Source organism: Dromaius novaehollandiae, chromosome 1, assembly GCF_036370855.1.
Source record: "Dromaius novaehollandiae isolate bDroNov1 chromosome 1, bDroNov1.hap1, whole genome shotgun sequence".
NCBI lineage: Eukaryota > Metazoa > Chordata > Aves > Casuariiformes > Dromaiidae > Dromaius > Dromaius novaehollandiae.
In genome coordinates, this window is record NC_088098.1 from 69,793,784 (window position 1) to 69,812,287 (window position 18,504).

General features: G+C 42.1%; 1 protein-coding gene across 2 annotated transcripts in view; it reads left to right on the forward strand.

Annotated features, from left to right (window-relative positions):
- Nucleotides 1–611: 611 nt before the first annotated feature.
- Nucleotides 612–18,504, forward strand: part of SOX5 (SRY-box transcription factor 5) — a 651,412-nt gene continuing 633,519 nt past the window's right edge. For both annotated transcript variants that reach the window (XM_064515931.1, XM_064515936.1), the window contains exon 1: nt 612–759. The gene's annotated coding sequence lies outside the window, so the exon portion shown is untranslated. The remainder of the gene's footprint in view (nt 760–18,504) is intronic.

Here is an 18,504-nt window from a genome sequence, read left to right on the forward strand (position 1 = left end):
ATTTCCCGGGGAGCAGCAACAATTCCCGCTTTTGTGGGAAGTTGACAAGAACAGGGGAGGGCTCCGTCCTGCTCCCTCCTTGCCCCTCTCTGAAGCGCTCCCTTGAGTGGCGGCAGCCCCTAGCCCCCCCGCTCAGGGAGGCGATGGCGGCGGTGACCGTTACCGCGCACCGGGCGGGTAACGGTCGCGCCCCTGGCAGTCCGGCTCCGCTGCCGGGATGGCCGAGGGGGGGGGCGGTCGCCGGCGGGGGAAGGAGGTCGGGGCTGGGGTGAGAGGGATCGGGAGAGACCTGAAGTGCGAGGGGGGACTCCGCGCACCCCCTCCCCGCGGCCGCCGCCTCGCCTTCCTCCTCCTCCTCCTCCTCCTTCCCAGGGTGTCTGAGGTGGCCAGACATCGCACAGAGAGCTTCTCCTCCCCCATTGTTCCCACTCTCTCTCTCTCTCTCTCTCTCTCTCCCTCTCCCTCTCTCTTTTTTTTTTTTGCCTTTTGTTATTTGCACTCGCATTGTGTTGTTTGTCTCTGAAGCCGCCTCATGACCAGCAAAGGGATTTCACCTCGTCCTTGAGAGAGAGAGAGAGAGAGAGAGAGAGAGAGAAGGGGGAAGGGGGGGAACGAGAGGAGAGAGGGGGAAAAAAAAAAAAAGGAAGAGATCAACCAAATACCCATCTCCAGGTCCCTCCCCACATCGCTCCCTCTCCCCCACCCCAGCCAGTGTATCACTTAGCGCCCCACGCCCGGAGGAGACATTAAAGAGAGCGGGTAGGTGCGCGAACAGAACCGTTTTAACTTTGTTGTTTGTTGCCGGCGCGGGCGGCGGGCTGCTCCTGCGCCCCGGGGTCCCCCCGCCCGCCCCGCCGCGGCGGCTCGGCCAGGCGGGACCGGGGTGCGGGGGGAGGCGGCGCCGGGACCCCCGGCGGGGACGCCGCGGCGGGGGCGGCGGCGGGCCGGGCTGTCAGCACGGCCGGGCCGCCCGCCGGGCGCTCGCACACCTCCCAAAGTTTGGCACGGCTCGTCCCGCCCCCTCCTCCCCGCGGCGGCGGGCAGCGCGGGGAGGCTGCGCCGCGCCGCGCGGTGCCCGGGCATGGCTCGCCCCTGCGGATCCCGGCGGAGCGCGCAGACAGGAAGCTTTAAATTATTGTAATTGCCTCTACTTGCGTGCGGGCGGGAATGCGGAGCGGCCGCCGCAGCGCCGCTGCCGGGGTCGCGGGCAGGGGCCGGTTTCGGGGCGCTGCGCCGCGGCCCCCGCCGGCAGGGCGGGCAGCCGAGCCGGGGTTCGGGTGTCGGTGCGCGGGGAGCCGGCCCGCTCGCACCGGCAGGGCGGCGGGACGAGGCTGTTTACATATTTCCGAAAGGCACGTTCCGTGCAGCTCGCACAGCTCGCCGCTCCTCGGGCGGGAGGGCGGCTCTCCGAAATGGATTAAACGCTTCTCGCTTCACTCGTTTCGGCTGCTTTCCTCTCAAAAAGAAAACAGGTCAGAGAGAGAAATCCTCTCCTAGTGCAATGCCCGGCGTGCTGCGCTGGTTCCTCTCCCCCGCCCCCGCCAAATCGGGCTGGCCCCGGCGCTGCCGCTGGGAGCGAGCTCTGCCTTTTCAGAAAAGTTAAGGGACTTTATTCTAACGCAACTGCGATCCTAGAATAACCAGCGCAGCTCGTCGGGAGGGACGTGATCGGATTTTCCCAGGGGATGGCATGCTGCCTCCGCGCTGTACTTTGGTCAAGGGTAGAACCAATAGAAAGCTGTGGGATTTTGGGTAATAAGTGTGGGAATCTGCAAGAGGAGTAGGTCTAAGAGTGATTTGTTTTCTTACTGCTCATGAATAATGGCCTCTAGCATTTTTTTTTAAACCAGCAGGCCAACGAAATAGGCACGTGGGAGATTTGGAGGCGTTCAACATTTCAATCATCATCATCAACAACAATAGAATAGGGGCGCCCGGGAGGACTAGAGTGCGGTGTCTGATGAGAACTGTTTTCTTTGAGAGTCTAGTATCACACGCTGTTACAGGTAGCTTTCGTTATTGTTGCTGCTGCTTAACTCTTGCAAAAAGAAAGTTTACTGTATCTTCAAATTAAGAGAGGAAGTGATTTTCTTTATAAAGATCCATTTTGCTCCATCCCTGTCCAAGAATGGGGTATTAACTTTCACTCAAATTAAAAAAAAGATGTTTTATTCCCATCATAAAACTGTGAGATAATGCATCCTGCTTTCTCTCCTCCCAGTTTAAATAAAGCTAGGTGCCTACAGCCTTGCTGAAGTGAGCTGCTAAGGTTTAAAATCAAATTCTTTTACATCAGGAGCTCATACACAGCTCCTCATCAAAATATTTTATCACCTGAAACTTACCTGAGAAAGGTTACTGTATCTGCTGCTACTTTTATATCCCCTTAATCCTTCCCAGTGGTAGAAAATACATTATTGCCTCAGAAATGGTTTCTTCATCCTGCAGAACATACTATTTACAACTATAAAACTGGGATTGCAAGGGGAGAATTTTTGTATTATTTAGCTATAACATCTAGCAAGGTTATAGCCAGCTTTGTTTTATGAGGCTTCTCCAGCTGAAAAGGGAAAGGCTGGCATCAATTTGTTGCATTTTGTGAACAGATAGCATGTCTATTCTGACATAATTTGAACATGAGAACCTGATAAACACATGGCCATTATGTATGGAAGTCTTGCAGCAGAGCTTTCTGGTTGAACTTAAACTGTTTGGGTTGAGAGTTACGCTATAGGGAGTACACGACTTGAAAGCTGCAAGTGTCTTTTGTAAGCAGATGGACATTTGAGCTGTATTGACTGTTTCAAGTTAATTCAGTTAACATGTGTGTGCACATGTATCTAATTTAGCCTAGTATAAGTTTTTGTAAGTGGCGGAAGCTAATACATGCTTTTTGGAAAGAAAATAAAAGCATATACATTTTGTCTATATGTGTTTGGGCTCAAGTTGTAGAGGTTCTTAAGGACTGTAATTGTCCTGTTGTGATCTCGTAGCAGTAGGTGAGAGTTACAGATCGCTTACTGTTTTTCAGTTAAGCATGCAGGCAGTTTGTTAATGAATTCTGAAATGGTAAGATACACTTCTGAGGTCTGTATGCTGAGAAAATAGAAAAGTGCTTAAACATACATATTGCTGCACCTTTATCTTATGTACTACTTGCCAAAACCAGTTAGGTTGAGCAATATCATTAGACTGTCAGATATATTGTTTACAATGAGATAGTTCCTTAGTGTTCAGGATTAAGAAACAGCAGTTCTCTGTTACTCATCATAAATATATACCGCTACATTCCAAGAAGGTTTATAAGTAGCGTAGCTAACTATCACTACATAAAGCATAGGAGGAGATTGAGACTTGGCATCTCTGACAGTGCTGCTGTAATGCAACATGTATATGGGAGCTTTGTTTCTGCCTGCGGTTCATACTTACCCTGATATAAAATACTGTGATGTTGACATATGGATATACCAAAAAATAGAGCATTTGTTGAAAAATAAGAATTCCAGCATTTAGGAGAAAGTAAATGAACAGTCCTTCTAAAAATACAACAGTATGCTAAAGTATTGCCAAAGCACTGCTGTGACGCTGTTGTAAGCTGTCATATTTTTTGACCATTATAAATAGATTAGTATTATTATAAGAATTTTTTTCCTATTAGCAAAGAAGGTTTTTTCCCCTGTTTTCTACATAAGAACACTCGTGTGTTCCTTGAATGGGCAAAGCCATACTCCCACTGAAGGCAGCGGGAGGGCTGCTTGCAAAGGAAGAGGGCAACTGGGCCTTAAGCCGTGGGAGTGGCCCTTGTAAAGTTTATGAACTCTCCTGTACTGTAAACTTTTTTATACTCACAGTTTTCCTTTCTTCAAGGCATCAGAGATGACCGTGGCGTAGTCAAGTTCAGATCCAAATTTGATTTAGACAGCGTACTAGTTTAAGCCTGAAACACGAACGAGCTCCTGTTCAGTGGCACTGAAGTGTTATGAGCTTTTGGGAGCTTTCTGCCTTTTTCAAGGCGTGCTTAGACCAGATCAAGAAAACTTCCTTTCAGGTTAGTGACCAGACTGTAGGACTAGAGGAATTTGAATCCAAATCTGTTTCCCTTTGTGAAATTTAGTAACAGAGAAGAAAATTCCGGTCAAGACCAAGACCTTAAATTTATGTCCTACCTCTAATTATTATATGATTAATCTGCATGTTCATTGGCATTCTGTGGAGAGTGGAGGCTACAGAAAAAGCTGATATCAGATTACATGTGTACAGTCTGTTAAAGCAGCTCAAGTCTGTGTTTCACTTGCTCCTGCTTGCTAAGATGGACATCTTAGGAAGGTGCAAGATTGTCATCCTTGCAGTGCTTTCTCTGTGGCTCAGATCTCTTCTAGAACACACACACATACACAGGCGTCTACACAGTATATTCTCTATATGTAAAGTGCGTTGTCTGAACAAATTTTTTGCTCACTGAGCACACATGCTTCATGTTGCACACGTTGCTAGATGAGGAGACCATATGCTTCATGACAGCTTGAGGAGAGTCTTCTCTAATATTTCTGACAGCTTTATTTTCTGTCTTCTTCAGCCTCTCTCTTTTTCTTTGAGCTGCAAATGTAGATTGAGACCCTGGTAATCCACAAGAGGATCTATTAATATTGGCTATTTTCAGAGGCACAAAGCACAATTACTTTCTCTTCCTAGTAACCTCCTGCTGGCCTACTAGCTGCTTGGGAGGCAGGTGATTTTAAGACTGCCACTTTACCCAGTGCATCAAATACCGAGCAAATCTTTGCTCACCAAGATTCCAGTTCCTAAAGCCAGCGGTAACACCAAAAATTGAACTTGAATGGCCCAGAGCACCAGCTCCCACTGTGATGACTCACACAACCATCAGCACTTTTTAGAGTTAAATTTGATCCACTGGCCCTGAGCAGTGCTGACAATTGCTAGCTAAAAGACCCTTCAGTGAATTGTCCTTTAACAGAAGTCTTGTCTTTTCCCATGTCCTGTTGTTCTTTTAAATAAAAAGAAATCCTGATGACAAAGCAAAAGCATATTCTGTGATCAGGAGTGTGTTCTGAGTCCTTCTGTTTAAGGAACAGAGTATTTACCTATATTTCAAGGAAGTGAATTGCCTGAAAACTACGGGTCAGAGTTACTCTGTAAGGATAGTGTTCTTCACTGCTGCAAAATCTGTTCAAGTAAAAAATCATACACTATTTAAAATTATGCATCACGTAGGAGTATTCGATCCTTTGAATGGGTATAGTCAAAATACAAGGAAAGTCTGTACTGTATTAGTACTGTATTAATCTGGTAAACGACGAAGAAGGTGTAAGCCATCTTTTTTATTTGTGAGCATCTTCTTACAGAAATTGAAAAGACTTAAATATCCAGTGGAATTTGACAGCGTTTTATACCTTCTGCAAGGAGCACAGAGTTTTATGAAATACAATGCCAAGAAAATCATATCCTCTTGCACAGTGATTTCAATTTGAAGTCTCCTGGACCCTGGCAGCGTCATCCCTGTTTTACTTGAAATGAGTCTATAGGGTCTTGGGAAAGCCAATGTATTGTTCAGTAGGTTTTGATTTGCTGTATGGGGGACTTGCCTTAACTAGTCAGCTACGAGGGAGATGCTTCAGAGCACCTCCTGGACTGTTGGTAAAATTGTTTTTAAGGTCTTGTTCTTAGTGACAGTGATTTTAATTAATTTAATTTAAAACCAGATTCTCAGCACTGGTCTTTGGCATGGTCAGGGTAGAGAGTTGCCTAGGTTAGCAAAAAGCCTCAATAATAGGAGAACTGGCGGGATGGGGCAAATCCGCCTGCTCATACCAGAGCAATAATAGCTCCATCCTGCGCTGAGAAGTTGCTTTGGCCTCACCTTTGAGGGGAGGGCAAAATTCGGTTTTGTTTGCACTGCTCAGAAGCCTTGAGCGGGCTCTGAAATAGATGTAGATATGGGTTGCAGTATCTTTCGTTTCTGTAGGGGGTATATGAATAGAACAGGTTTAAATTTGATTAAGACTGCCATGCTGTGTTTTGTAGCAGTCAGTTTAAAGACATATTTAATTAAACTGGTACAAGTTCTAAACTAGGATTATGGAGGCTACCTCTTACACTGCTATAAAATCTTCATATATGAGTAAGTTTTCAGTTTAATGAAAACAAGGGCTGGGGGACACAGCTGTAATCCTCAGCTAACCAATTAAGTATTTACTTAATACGGATCTAAAAGTTAATTTTACAGTCTGTTTAGAAGAAAAAATTAAGCAATTATCTGGCTAAGTTAGTGTCTTTGGTCAGTGAATGGAACAATTGCTTTTCTTAGCTGGGAACACCATTTCTAATGTTACAGCTGACCTTCTAGCAGGAGATTAGTCCTAATGAAGCAGATTTATACTGAGAAAAATTCAGAAACCATTGGAAAAGAGAAGAAAATGAACAGTTTTCAGGTGACTTCAGAGCAGTTTTTGAATTAAAGGCAGATGCTAACTTCCATATTAATGAATTCTTTAAGGATGTAGAGGAAATACCTTTTCTGTAACGGTGATTCATCCACCAAATGGCACTCTGCTAGAGTGTTTTCTTCTCCACTTACTCTGGAAGGTGCTTAGGGACATTAAGGTTCCCAGGCAAAGTCAGCTGTTGTGGCTCTTTCATGTGCTTTCCTTATGTGTACATACAGTAAGCTACAGGTGTGTTTTCACTGAAATGAGTTTTCTGCTTACGCTACGGTAGTAAAGATCATGCTTCTCATACCAAAATATAGGCAAATGCATAAGTAATAAGAAGAAATGAAGTGTATGTATCTATTCCACTTCCATTTAATAATAAACTGAATGTATCTGCTCTTGTATGTAAAATATATGAGAAGTGTATGTAGCCACAGAAGAGTGAATGTGTTAATGCAATATTCTGTTTTACTAATTCAAGTCTGGGAGAAGAGTGTGTTTAGTGTCAGATACTGAGTTCTCATCTGTGCTTGGGATTGCTTTTATGTTTGTAATTGTGAATGGCCACTGGAAGTAGGACAGTGATTCTGAGAAAAATAAATGGTTTGTTCTGATACATGAGAATGAGCGTTTTTATAGTGGCACCATGGTGCGTTAAGTATGTTATGGTTGAGATTTACAAATTTAGGACAATTAATTAGTTCAGGTTTACAAGTCATGCATAGATTACTCATTCAGTATCCACACATGTACAGTGAGCTTTTTAGTTCCCGTTGAAACCTGTTGCTGACATCAGTTTCATGCATTCTGCTGATAGTCAAAAAAGACAGAGCAGGAGTGGAAATTACTGAGGTTCTTGTCACTTCTATAAAACAGTTTCCAATTGAAACCTGAAATTATATATAATGAGGAAGTCCTATAAACAGGGGTGCCGTAGGTAAGTATCAGTTTGGATGGGATGATGGAAGTTTTGCAATTGTGGGGGAATAATATTAATTCTCATGAGAGGTTACACATGAGTAAATGCTGATGAATATGTACAAATATGTACGTGTGAATTTAGTGCTTCTGAAAGGCAATTGACAGTTCTGGAAACTGAAGGCCTCTCTCTGCCAGAAAAGTGTAGTAGAGGAACAGCCCTGTAAAATTTTGTGCGGTGTATCACCAGTGTGAACTGGAATATGTTCTGCCAGCAGCTCACAGGATGAGAAGGGAAGTCAGATTCTCTACTCTTTTGGGCCCAGATTCAGTAAAATTTCTTGAGGATGTGATTCTGTAAAAATACATGTAGTAGATTACTAATATGTTCAAAATGCACATTTGGGAACTTTAAATTACTTGGATACTTCCTCCCTTGCCCCATCATAAACTGTCATTAGACCAGTGTTTCACTTTACATAAGTTGTCTTCAAAAGACAACAATGTATGATATGTTTTTATGAGGTAGAAAAAAGGGGGGGAAGTAAGTCATACTCTTCCACTTTACACTGCAAGTCTCCCTGTTGTTCTTTTAATAGGTGATGCTTTGTGTTGGTAGGGAAAGTGGTTCATAGTGAGAAGTATCGAGAAGAAATGGGATAGAAAATGGAGAAAACAAGAGATTCCAGTTGTTAAAAGTACGTTGGAAGTAAAGGTGCTCCAGTTTGAGTAAAATAGCATGAATATCAGCAGCAGTTCTATACGTAAGCACCTGTATAATGCACACAAATATAGCATAAAGAGTAGCAGTAAGAAGCTTTAGGGAAAAATACCATTGCACAATGCTGTAAAGTTTTAGAAATTCATACAGGATTTTTCTTCTTGCTGTGCTTAATTTTAAATTCTGAGTTTTTATATGTGAGAAGAAGGAAAATACTTACTTGTAAAACCATACAGCTTGATACAATTATTTTTATCACTAGAAGTTTTGCTCTTTCTAAGCTTAAGGTGCTTAGAAATTTTTCTGTCTTCATCACTATTTATAAATTGCCCATTTACAAACAAACTCAGAATATGACTTGCAAGTTGTAAAAGTGTGTTCTATGGCCCTAATTAAGAACAATATGTAAGTATAGGCTTAACTTTAGGAACATGATTTAGTTCATTTTAATTCAGCGAAATGCGAACATTTGCATAAGTGCTGGGTTGAGTTAGAAAGGAGTGAGGTTTCAATGCAGCCAAAGGCCTGTTTTTGAAGGTAGCTTAGACTGTGTCCTGTTGACCTTCAAGATGATTTAGGTGCTTAAGTTGCTTTTACAAAAGAGAGGAAAAAAAGTGGGGCTTCGAAGTTACCTAGGTACATAAGCATTACTCCTATGTTTTAAAAGCCAGCATGAACTGTGACAACTGTGCATTAGAGGTATCTTTCAGGAGCTCCAGAGGCTGCAGAATTTACACAGATCCCGGCTCTAAGGAATGATGTTGTGGGCATTTTAAATTGTTATTATTAGCAGAGATTGGCTTCTCTTGCTTTCTTTCACAGAATCAGGGATGTTGGTTAGGCAGGACCTCCGGCAGTCATTGGATCCAGCCACCTGCGTGGAGGGGCCCGGGGCTGGCAGTAGGTCAGGGTGACCATGGTCATGTTGAGCTGGGTCTGGAAAATCGTCATGGTTCCACCGCCTGTCTGGGTGGCTTGTGGTTTGTTTTGGTGTGTTTTCTTTCTCTGTTGCTGATTATATTTCAGTTGCTGTTAAACCTATCCACGTTCATTTTGTAATGCTTTCTGTTTTGGTCAAGAATATGAATGTATATGGGATCTTTGTTCATAGGGTACTCCCAAAGGCTAGTTTAAACCTGGTAAAGCCGATCCTTCTAGGTTTGCTCTGTCGATACCAAGAGGGAGGCTCCTTTAGATAAAGTGCTGCAGAGCAAGAGCTTCCTTCTCACCATTGATCATCATGGGGAAGACTATTCTCACTAGACCAAAGTTAGACCATGTGAAAGTGGAGCTTGAGAAGTGAGAGAGAACCATTATGGGCCTAGCCTTGCACCCACTACCATCAAGGGAGACTTTGCAATTCATTTTAGTCTCTTCGTGCTAAAACCCTGAGAGGGTGAGCCCTCTGAAGGAACGTCCACTTGAGCGTACCTCCATGTGGGATTTCCACAGGAGCAGAAGGAAGTTCAGCACTCAGTGTTCACTGGTGTTTAATGGCCTTGGGAACACAGCTGTTTCCAAAAACCAGCTGTTTCAAAAAACACCGTTTAAAAAAATGTGGGAGAAATCATTGGGAGTTTTGCTATTGATTTCCTTGATTTAGTGGGGCAAGATTTTGCCCTCTTCTCGCTATTCAAAAACTGTGGAGACTTGTCAGTGTCTTAACAGGTTTTGTTTTGGCCCCTTATACTGTTCCCATTTAGAGTTTTTGTTTGTTACAGCTCTCTTTCCCTATCCTGCTTTGGAGAGGAACAAGTGAGGGTTTTCTGTGGAGCTCTGCACTTTTTTTTTCTTTTTTTTTTTTTTAAATCAAGTATACAGTTTAAAGAAAATAGGGATATCTGAGGGGGGAAATGAAAGGTTTGTTTTTTTCTTTTTAAGTATCACCTGCTTTTAAATAAACCCCTATATACCCATGTATGTTTTTTTCACTTGAAAGACACTATCTCCTTCTTCTAAACATTTGCACAGCAAAGTAATGCATTATTGCATTTTCATAAATAATTGAAAAGCGACTTAAAAGAAAGTAGGCCAACAAAAAAAAAGAAAGTGTCGGTTTCAAATTTGAGAGAAGAAAAATATGTTTCCTTCTTGATAGCAAGTCAGTTAAATGTTATTAAATCCCATTCTCCCACTCCAACGTGACCACAGACAAATTTGACAATTGACAGTTTCATTTAGAAGAGGGAGAAAGGGGGGAAAAAGGCTTTGGAATGTCGAGTGTTTTGTTTTGTTTCTTTTTTTTTCCCCCTTGGTAAGAAAGGCAATTGTGACCCCTTATCAGTTTGCAAGTGACTGAGGAGCAAATCTCTGGAGGTCTGCTTGTTGGATTTTCAGTACATTTTTCAATGCTGTGCTGTAATAATGCAAGCTATTTTAGAACTGTGCATACGTTAGTGTTCTGGCGCGGCATGATACAATAATGTGTGAAAAAGCATAAGATCACACCTTGGTGAAACTTGCAGATTTCCTGCATAATCCGACAGTGAGCTCTTGTCAGGTTTTGACTATATGTAAAGTGAGAATAAAGTTTCCAGAAGCAAAGCACAGGCCTTGGATGCATTTTTATGGCTGTTCAGGGATTTTGGCCCTGACATAGTTATGAATGTGCCTGACTTGAAGCACTTTAGTCCGACTGTAGCCAACGGGCCTCCTTCTGTGCTTAAAATTTGGCACATGCTTTAAGTCCTCTGCTGAATTGGAGCTTTATTTTTGCTAGTGTTGAGACAGATCAAAGAGTCAGTGCAGATAGTTTTTTTAAAAATAATCAGTCAACATGAACAATTTTTAAATAACAATACAGTGTGTTTTATCTGGTTATAGGACCATGTATCATCTATGATATTAGTTTGCCACTGATACCGTCACCTGGCTGCTGGTATGTAAGTCCTAAATTGTTTTCATGTGAATTTGACTGAGAATGGCCTGGCAGACTGGAAGCAAAAATGTATTCAGTTACAAATGTTCTCGGTACAAGATGAGGACCAGTGCCATTATTCCAACATGCACTTTGTGTGGGTTCCTGGCCATTAATTTATGCTATAACAGAAGTCATGGACATGGTGCAAAAATTCCTGGGTGAGGTTCTGGGATGTGTGTCAGGCAGGAGGCCTGACTGGAAGATCACAACGGTCCTTTCCAGCCTTGTGATTGGTGATTGTCAGTATTAATGTGTTGCTACCTAGTGTTTTAAGATCAGAGCTGCTAAAAGAGAGGACACTGTTTGAGGAAGCCTCAGTGAGTGGAAGCTTCATGCAACTGATACATCTTCCAGAGGAAAAAACGTCAGTGTATTCATTCTTCCCCTGCTTTCTTCCCAGATTTACGATGTCTCATTCCATTTTTTATAAAATCGCTGGGGCTGTATTTTAAGTCACAGCCCACCATTTTCAGTCAGTGTGATACATTTGTTGAGGATTTAGAATTTGGGATGCTTTTCACCTAGGTTTTGTAGAAACACCTGATGTGTGAGGTTAGTTCCTGAACACCTTCTGTGCTTGATTTATCCTCACAGGTTGTCAGGGTATTCAGATGACCTGAAACTGAGGAAGTGAGAGGGAGCTCAGCTGGCAAAAGTCTGACATTGAGTCTGACTGCGGTTCAAATTTTTTTTTTGCGGAGTTAAGCCCAGGCTGTGTAGGAGGTGAAGAAAGCCTTCTTCACCTTCTCCATTGTATCCAAAAAGCTCTCAGCAGCATAATTTTTCCAGGTGATGATTAACCTAGTTAGCTCACATCGTTTCAAACCAAAGACAGTACTGCTCTGAGAAGGCACAGTGATAATTCCTGATAGCATATCGACGTCCCCCCTGCCGCAGGCTCTGTGGTGGAAATGCTCCAGTGGTGCTTCGGGAGGTTCCCTCAGCCGGGCACGCCGTACTGTCGACCCTCCACATCCGTCGTGGAGCACTCTGCACTGCTTTTGCCCAACTGGCGATTGAAAACCCTTCACATCAGACACTGCTGTTTAATATGGGTCTGCAGACAGCTTTTAACCTAGTTGGATATTTTTGAGGTCCTGTGGCAGCTGTGATCACGAGAGGCACGCAGATCTTTAGGTTAAATAATGGGAAGATGCTCAGAAAGCAGTGTCATTTTTCTGTTGGGAATTTACTTCCCTTTGCTTCTCCTGGCCGGGATCTCTCAGGGTGTAAGGCCAGGACTGTCTGTCCTGGGAGGTTTCTTGTATAGGTTGAAAGAGGGTTTTTAGGGCAAAAGACAGTCATTTTGTTGACATAGAACAGCACGCATCATTGTTTGTTATTACCGTTTTACATATTTTGTATTTGTAAGAACAGCATATCGATGACTGTGTGTTAAAGCTCTGTCTTTTAGTGGCTTGTTTTCTTTCTGAAAAAGGAAGAAAACTACATTCTTACTGAGAAAACCCCCAAATGATAATGGACCAAATATTAGTGCTGTGTTCATACATGATCAAATTCAGAAAGATTAGGGCATTGTGTATAAATTGCCTTCGTGTTCGTTAGGTTAGCAGCTGTCAAATAAGTGATTATAGATGTTGGCAGAGCTTTTTCTTTCTATAATCACTGTGAAACAGGGATGGAAATGTAACAGATGCCATTTAATACAGACCAGCACCTAGGTTCTGTTCCTGGGTTTGGCGCTATTGCCTTGCGGCCCGGGAAAGTTTCTTAACCTCTTTTTTGCTATAGCATTGGTGATAACACTAAATAGAATAACTGTGTTCAGATTAAGGACAGTTGTTGTTTTAGATGAGCTTTACTTTGCTGGACAGTGAGAACTTTCTGCAGGAAATAAATTGGTCTGAGGCTGTGTTGGGGCTTCATTTCCTAGGATTTTTTTATTTGTTAACTGACAAGGCTTTTTTGATACCAGGCACCATACTTGAAGTCCTGTTGAAGAGCAAATGAAGCGTTGTGATGCTATTTTTTGCAGCATAGGAGTCTATGGTGACTCATTTAGTGTTCGTAATGCTTGTGACAGAATTAAAAAAATCAAATCAGTTGCTCCCAGTGAGATGAATACACTCAGCCAGACCCTATTTGAGAATTATTTGCTGCACTGTTAAGACCAAAGTACACATCTTCCCCTTCCCCCCCGAAAGAATCCAGCTTATCATGAAATGTTTATCAGAGCCATATAAACATTTCTCGATTGCTGAATTTTGAAGGGAAATTCTTTCAGTCTAACATATGTATTGCAAGCAGAACTCTTCACAGATTAAAAAAAATAATTAGCTTGGTTACAGCCCTACTTATTACCAAGCATGCCAGCTTCTGGCAAGGGTACAGCGATCTGGGAATTCACTGCTTGAAGCCACAGAACAAAGTGTTCTGATCCGACCCCGGCGAGCAGAGTCCAGGACTTGAACTGGAATCTTCAGGAGCAGAAAAGTCTTAAGTGTCTGGAAAATTGGCCTGTTGAGTCACCACGCAGGCACTAAAACAAAACTAATTTTAAGCAGGTCAGAGTTCAGTGATTCCCTCTGGATTCTATTTTTTTTTTCCCTTTAAAAAAAAGTCTCATGTTTTAAGTGAAAAGGGTCAAAGTTGATGCACTGCTACAATTTTTGAATGCTTTCCCTTAAGAACAGCCACCCAGGCTAGGATTAGCATGAAGGGCTGCTAGGCTGGCACTTCAGTGTCTGGGTTAAAAATATTTTAAAGCAGTAAATGCAGTCAGAACGGAGAGAGAGATCCCTGGGAGCCTTCCTATTCAAAAATGTGCGAGCTCAGGGCAGCAACTGCAATGTAATTTAGGGCAGTATATGCTTCATAGCTTTAGAGAATATTGCCTCTTGTTAATGTTACATTGGAGGACAGTGGGATAGTAGTAATTTTAGAAAGGTGGTATTCCTGTTTGTTTTACATTGGAAACTTCAGAATAAATAAAAAGAAGCATCAATTGAGGAAGAAATGTAACTGCAGAAAACCAGCAATGAATCCACTTCTGAGCAGACTATAGAAACGACAGGGGGAAGTGGGTATAGAAACATTTTCTTGGGAATGCAGCTGCAAAAGGAACTTAGCAGACAAAGGCGAAATCAGGTATGTACTTTAAAAGGCATGTGGGCAAACTTTTGTCAAAGAGCCCAGTGAGGAGCCTGCTCACATTAAATTACAAAATGTTTTGGGGGATCAAATGACAAAAAGCTTGTATTGCTTTTCCATTGCTGAAGAAATGGGTCTGTCTATGAGCAGGAATGATTCAAATAGCTGGTTTAAAAAACAAATACTTGTGAGAGAGAGGGAGATTTTTCCTTCCCTTTGCCTTACGAGAATTATTTCCTTCTCTCCCCTTCATATGTTACAGAGTTCCCTTTAAATCTGCAAATGAAAAGGACGGGGTCTGAGCTACCTAGGGAGGCTTGAATAGGGATTCTGTTTGTGTCAGGCTTTGTGAGCTTGGTGATCTCTATTTATCTCTTAGGAAATAGTCATGCTTGCACAACACAGCAAATGCAATGCGCAGATGTCAGAACAGCTAAAACAAAGAAGGCTGTCTAGGAAAAGCAATGCCAAACCTACTGGTTAAGAGTTGAGAAGCAGCAGTTAAGGCTTCTGGTTTCTTTCCTTCTCTTCGCCTCTTTTTGACAGTAGGCAAATCTCTAGGCCAATGTGAAAACTCCTTATTCTTGCTAGTGAGCTGTAGCTCATGCAGACTGTGCTGATGATGTGAGGATGTTCATGGGAATGGTTGCCCACATATGGGTGCAAAGGTTTAAGTTCTGGTTATCAGTGCCGTAGTGATCCTGGTCTGCTGAATAATCTCTCTCCCACGGGGCTTCTGTGGTGATGTGCAGTGATTGTTTAGTAAGTGGCTTTTTGAGTGACGGTGCTATAAGGTTTAAAATTTATCAGGAGAATCTCAGTCTAACTTGATAGTACGTGTAGTTATTGGAATGCTTCTCCTTCATTCTCCCACAGGTATTCAATGCACAAGGATTTAAATGTGAGGATGTGTGAGGCTCTGAGATCCAGTTTGTTTTCAGGTTACGACAAAGTTCCATTTTTCTCAAACCTCAAAAGTAGCTACCATACTTTATTAAATACTTATTTAAATTTGGGGAAAAGTTACTGACATGCAGTTGCTTTTGCATTTAAGAACACAGTTTATAGCCCTTTGAAGTCGACATGTTTGAAGGAAAAAGAAGTGCTTAGGATAAGCTGAACTTGAGTTAAATCATGTAGGCAGATAACAGATTGAATTTGCGGTATGGTTCGTTTTGCTAAGGAAGTAAGTCAAGCAATGAGTAATGCTGGGCCAACGTGTATCACAACAGGAGGTGGTGTAGCTTTAGTGCAAAGTAGTGTGGTTCACTGGATCTGAATTATGGAGCAATTCTTCTAACTTAAGGGATGACGATGGTTCTGAAAAAATGTTTATATGTGATTGGTATAACTATGATTCAAAATCATGAAGTTGAGATAAATCAGTCAGACTTCCAGCCCTGATACCTTCATTCACAGTGATTTATAACTTGCAAACTGCAGTTTGTTTGTAGGTTTCAATTTTTTATCTTTTTGAAAAAACGTACTTCTCTCTGCTAGTATGGGACCCAGTGAAAACTTTGCAGTAGGGGAGAATTTTAGGGAGCTAAGAGGCAGAATGTAGTTTGGGTGCTTCCCAAATATAGTGTGAATTTTCTGTTTGAGCTCTGCACTAGTAATACCACAGTTTTCCGTGTATCCAGGTCCTTTAAAATCTTATCGTAGCACAAAAGGATTGCAGCATGTGCGCGCTGTGCTGATCCTTTTTGTTTAACTGGCAATGCTTTTACACTTACACTAGCTATCAGAATATGACGGGTCAACAGGATTGTTCTCTTTATCATGAAACATACCTGAAATATCTGCTTAGGTAGTGCCTGTGTTTTCTCAGGAAATATTCAACCCAGTAGGGAGCTGCAGGACTCACCTCCATCTCCCAAGGGTTAACAGTAACCTATAATAATAATCTTGTGGCACAAAAATGCTTCTTTTTATGCATTACCTATTTCCAGAGGCCTAATTTAGGTTTTGTATCAAAATGGATATCACAAACGCTTGAGCTTCCTGCTGAGAAGGAGAGTGCTACCGAGAGACTTCGTTCTCTGTTATTCTCCTGGTGTCTGGGAGGGGTGAGGAGACAAGGAAACAATTGCCGCTATCTCTAGCAGTAAGCATAGTAGCGCAGGATGGGTTGCAAAGGTAAAGTAGTTTGACAGTGTTGTTCCTGTTAAAGGTTGACCTTTGCTCTCTTTCAGAATATCTATCTCTGTTTATCTCTCTGTATAGACCTGTATCTTCATATAAGGGGCAAATTTACACAGCACCAAGAAAAAAAAGATTTAGATTTAGATCAGATTAGAGTTAGATTTCAGAAAAGTTAGGTTTCCTACCTGCACAAAAATTTCACATGCCATTAAAAGAAAAGACTATCCTAATGGAATAAAACGAGATTATGTGTATTTATTCTTAAATACAGACAGCTCCATTCAAAGATCTGTATGTATGCGCCCATGCTTTATCTGTGTACATTTCATGCCAGATTCTCCTGTAGACCCAGCTAAAGTGTCTTCATCAGTTACTTTCATGAAGAATGTTTCTTGAATATTTTCACACACAAAACATTACATTTTTATTTTTTTTTTATTTTTTTTTTTTTTGCTCTGAGAGGTAGAAACAAAACAAAAACTGTAATTTAAAAAGAAAATTTTCTGAAAATCAGAAATGCTTACTGAACACTCAGATACTTTTTTCCTCTCTGGTATTGATTTTTCACTGGAAACACATGTGAGGGGAGAAGGAAGATTGTAACAAAACCAAAAAAATGCTTGTTTTTCAGAATTTGCCAGCAACTGGTATTTTTTCCTGCTTTTCTGAGCAAAATTTTATTACATGGCAGAACTTCTCCTGAACCTGTCCTGCTCCTGCTGCCCATGGAGTTTCCCTCGGGGTGGAGGAGCTCTTTTGTGGCAGCCCCCCCTCCATCTTTCCCTCCACTCCTCCTGCTTTGAGCAGGCACACAGTTCCTCTTAGGGAACTGTCGTCTTTGCTCAGTCTCTGGAGAGAAAGAGTTCCTGGTGTTCCTGGTTATTTCAGTGTAGCAGATTCATGTGCTGAAATATGGACAGGATCAGAAGAGCTTACCTGGTCCGTGAACCCATAGCAATGCATATAGGCAGAAAGTTTTACATGTAAGATCTAATCGTAGGAAGCAGGGTGGTTTGGTGCAGAGGATGAAAATCATATTTGGTCTGTGAGGCAGTTCTGGCTACTGCCTCAGCGGGCTGGCCAGTCAGTAGACTATCCATGTTGGAAGTATTTGTGTGTGTGTGTGTGCGCATGTGCACACGCATGCACACCTACACATATGGGAATCTGGAAGGCAGAGTCAGCTCTGGTTGGATTTCTGAAGTTGATTTCAGCACTGCATGTGTAGGATTGTATTGGCCTTGACCCTCAAACACGTGGCTGGGCATAAACGTGGTCCTTAAACATACAGGCATTAGCCATCCCAACTAGGGGACTGAACGCATGGCAACGAGCGTGGAGAGCGTGAGCTCCAGTCCTTTTCCACCACTGAAGCGCTTCGGTGTTCTGGGTAAGTCACTCGACCTTTTGTTCCTCAGTTTTCACGTGTTTAAAGATGGTTATACAGACTGATCATCACGTATGGGTGTTGCAAGAATTAATTAATTACCATTTGTACAGTTTTGGAGACTTATAGCCCTAAATAAACAAGAACTTAATCTGTTATTTTCTTCATATTTATACTATAGGAAAAATCTACTATTTTATTTCCAAACGCATGACACCCAAAAACTATCTTCACACTTCTAAGTGAAGTCGGGGCTTGATGCCAACACTTCTTTTTCCTAGTGAATATGGTATACTTGTACACTCAAATAGAAGGGTACAACCTTTCAAGTTCACTCAAGAGTGAATTTTTCCTTACTGTTTTTCTCTACATGTAAGCTGTAAATGTCAGATGCTTCTATTTGATCAGATTCTTTGTCCACATGATTGTACCCATTGCCAATTATCCTTTAGTTGTATATTTCTTTGGGAGTAGCTCTGACAAACTAGTCAACTATACATGGGGTTTTTTTTCCATGTGTTCTGTAGTCTCCTTATACATTAATTCTTGCACTTAAAGGGGATTAGGAAAGAAGAATTGAGACAAAATATAATAGAGATGCTTGTCACCTCTTATCCTCTTTCTTTGTGTGCAGAGAAGCCTCTTAGTAAATAGTCTTGGGAAAGAGGAGTAAATCATGTCCCAAACCTGATGTAACATTACAGAACTTTCATATGTCAAATGCCATTGGTTCAACGTGGAACATCTAGACACAAGAAGATGAAGGAAGTCAGAGTTCCAGTCTGTCTCTGAATTTGCCATCATATGGGAGTTAAATCAGAGCAGAGGGTTTTTTCTTTTATGTTTTAATTTC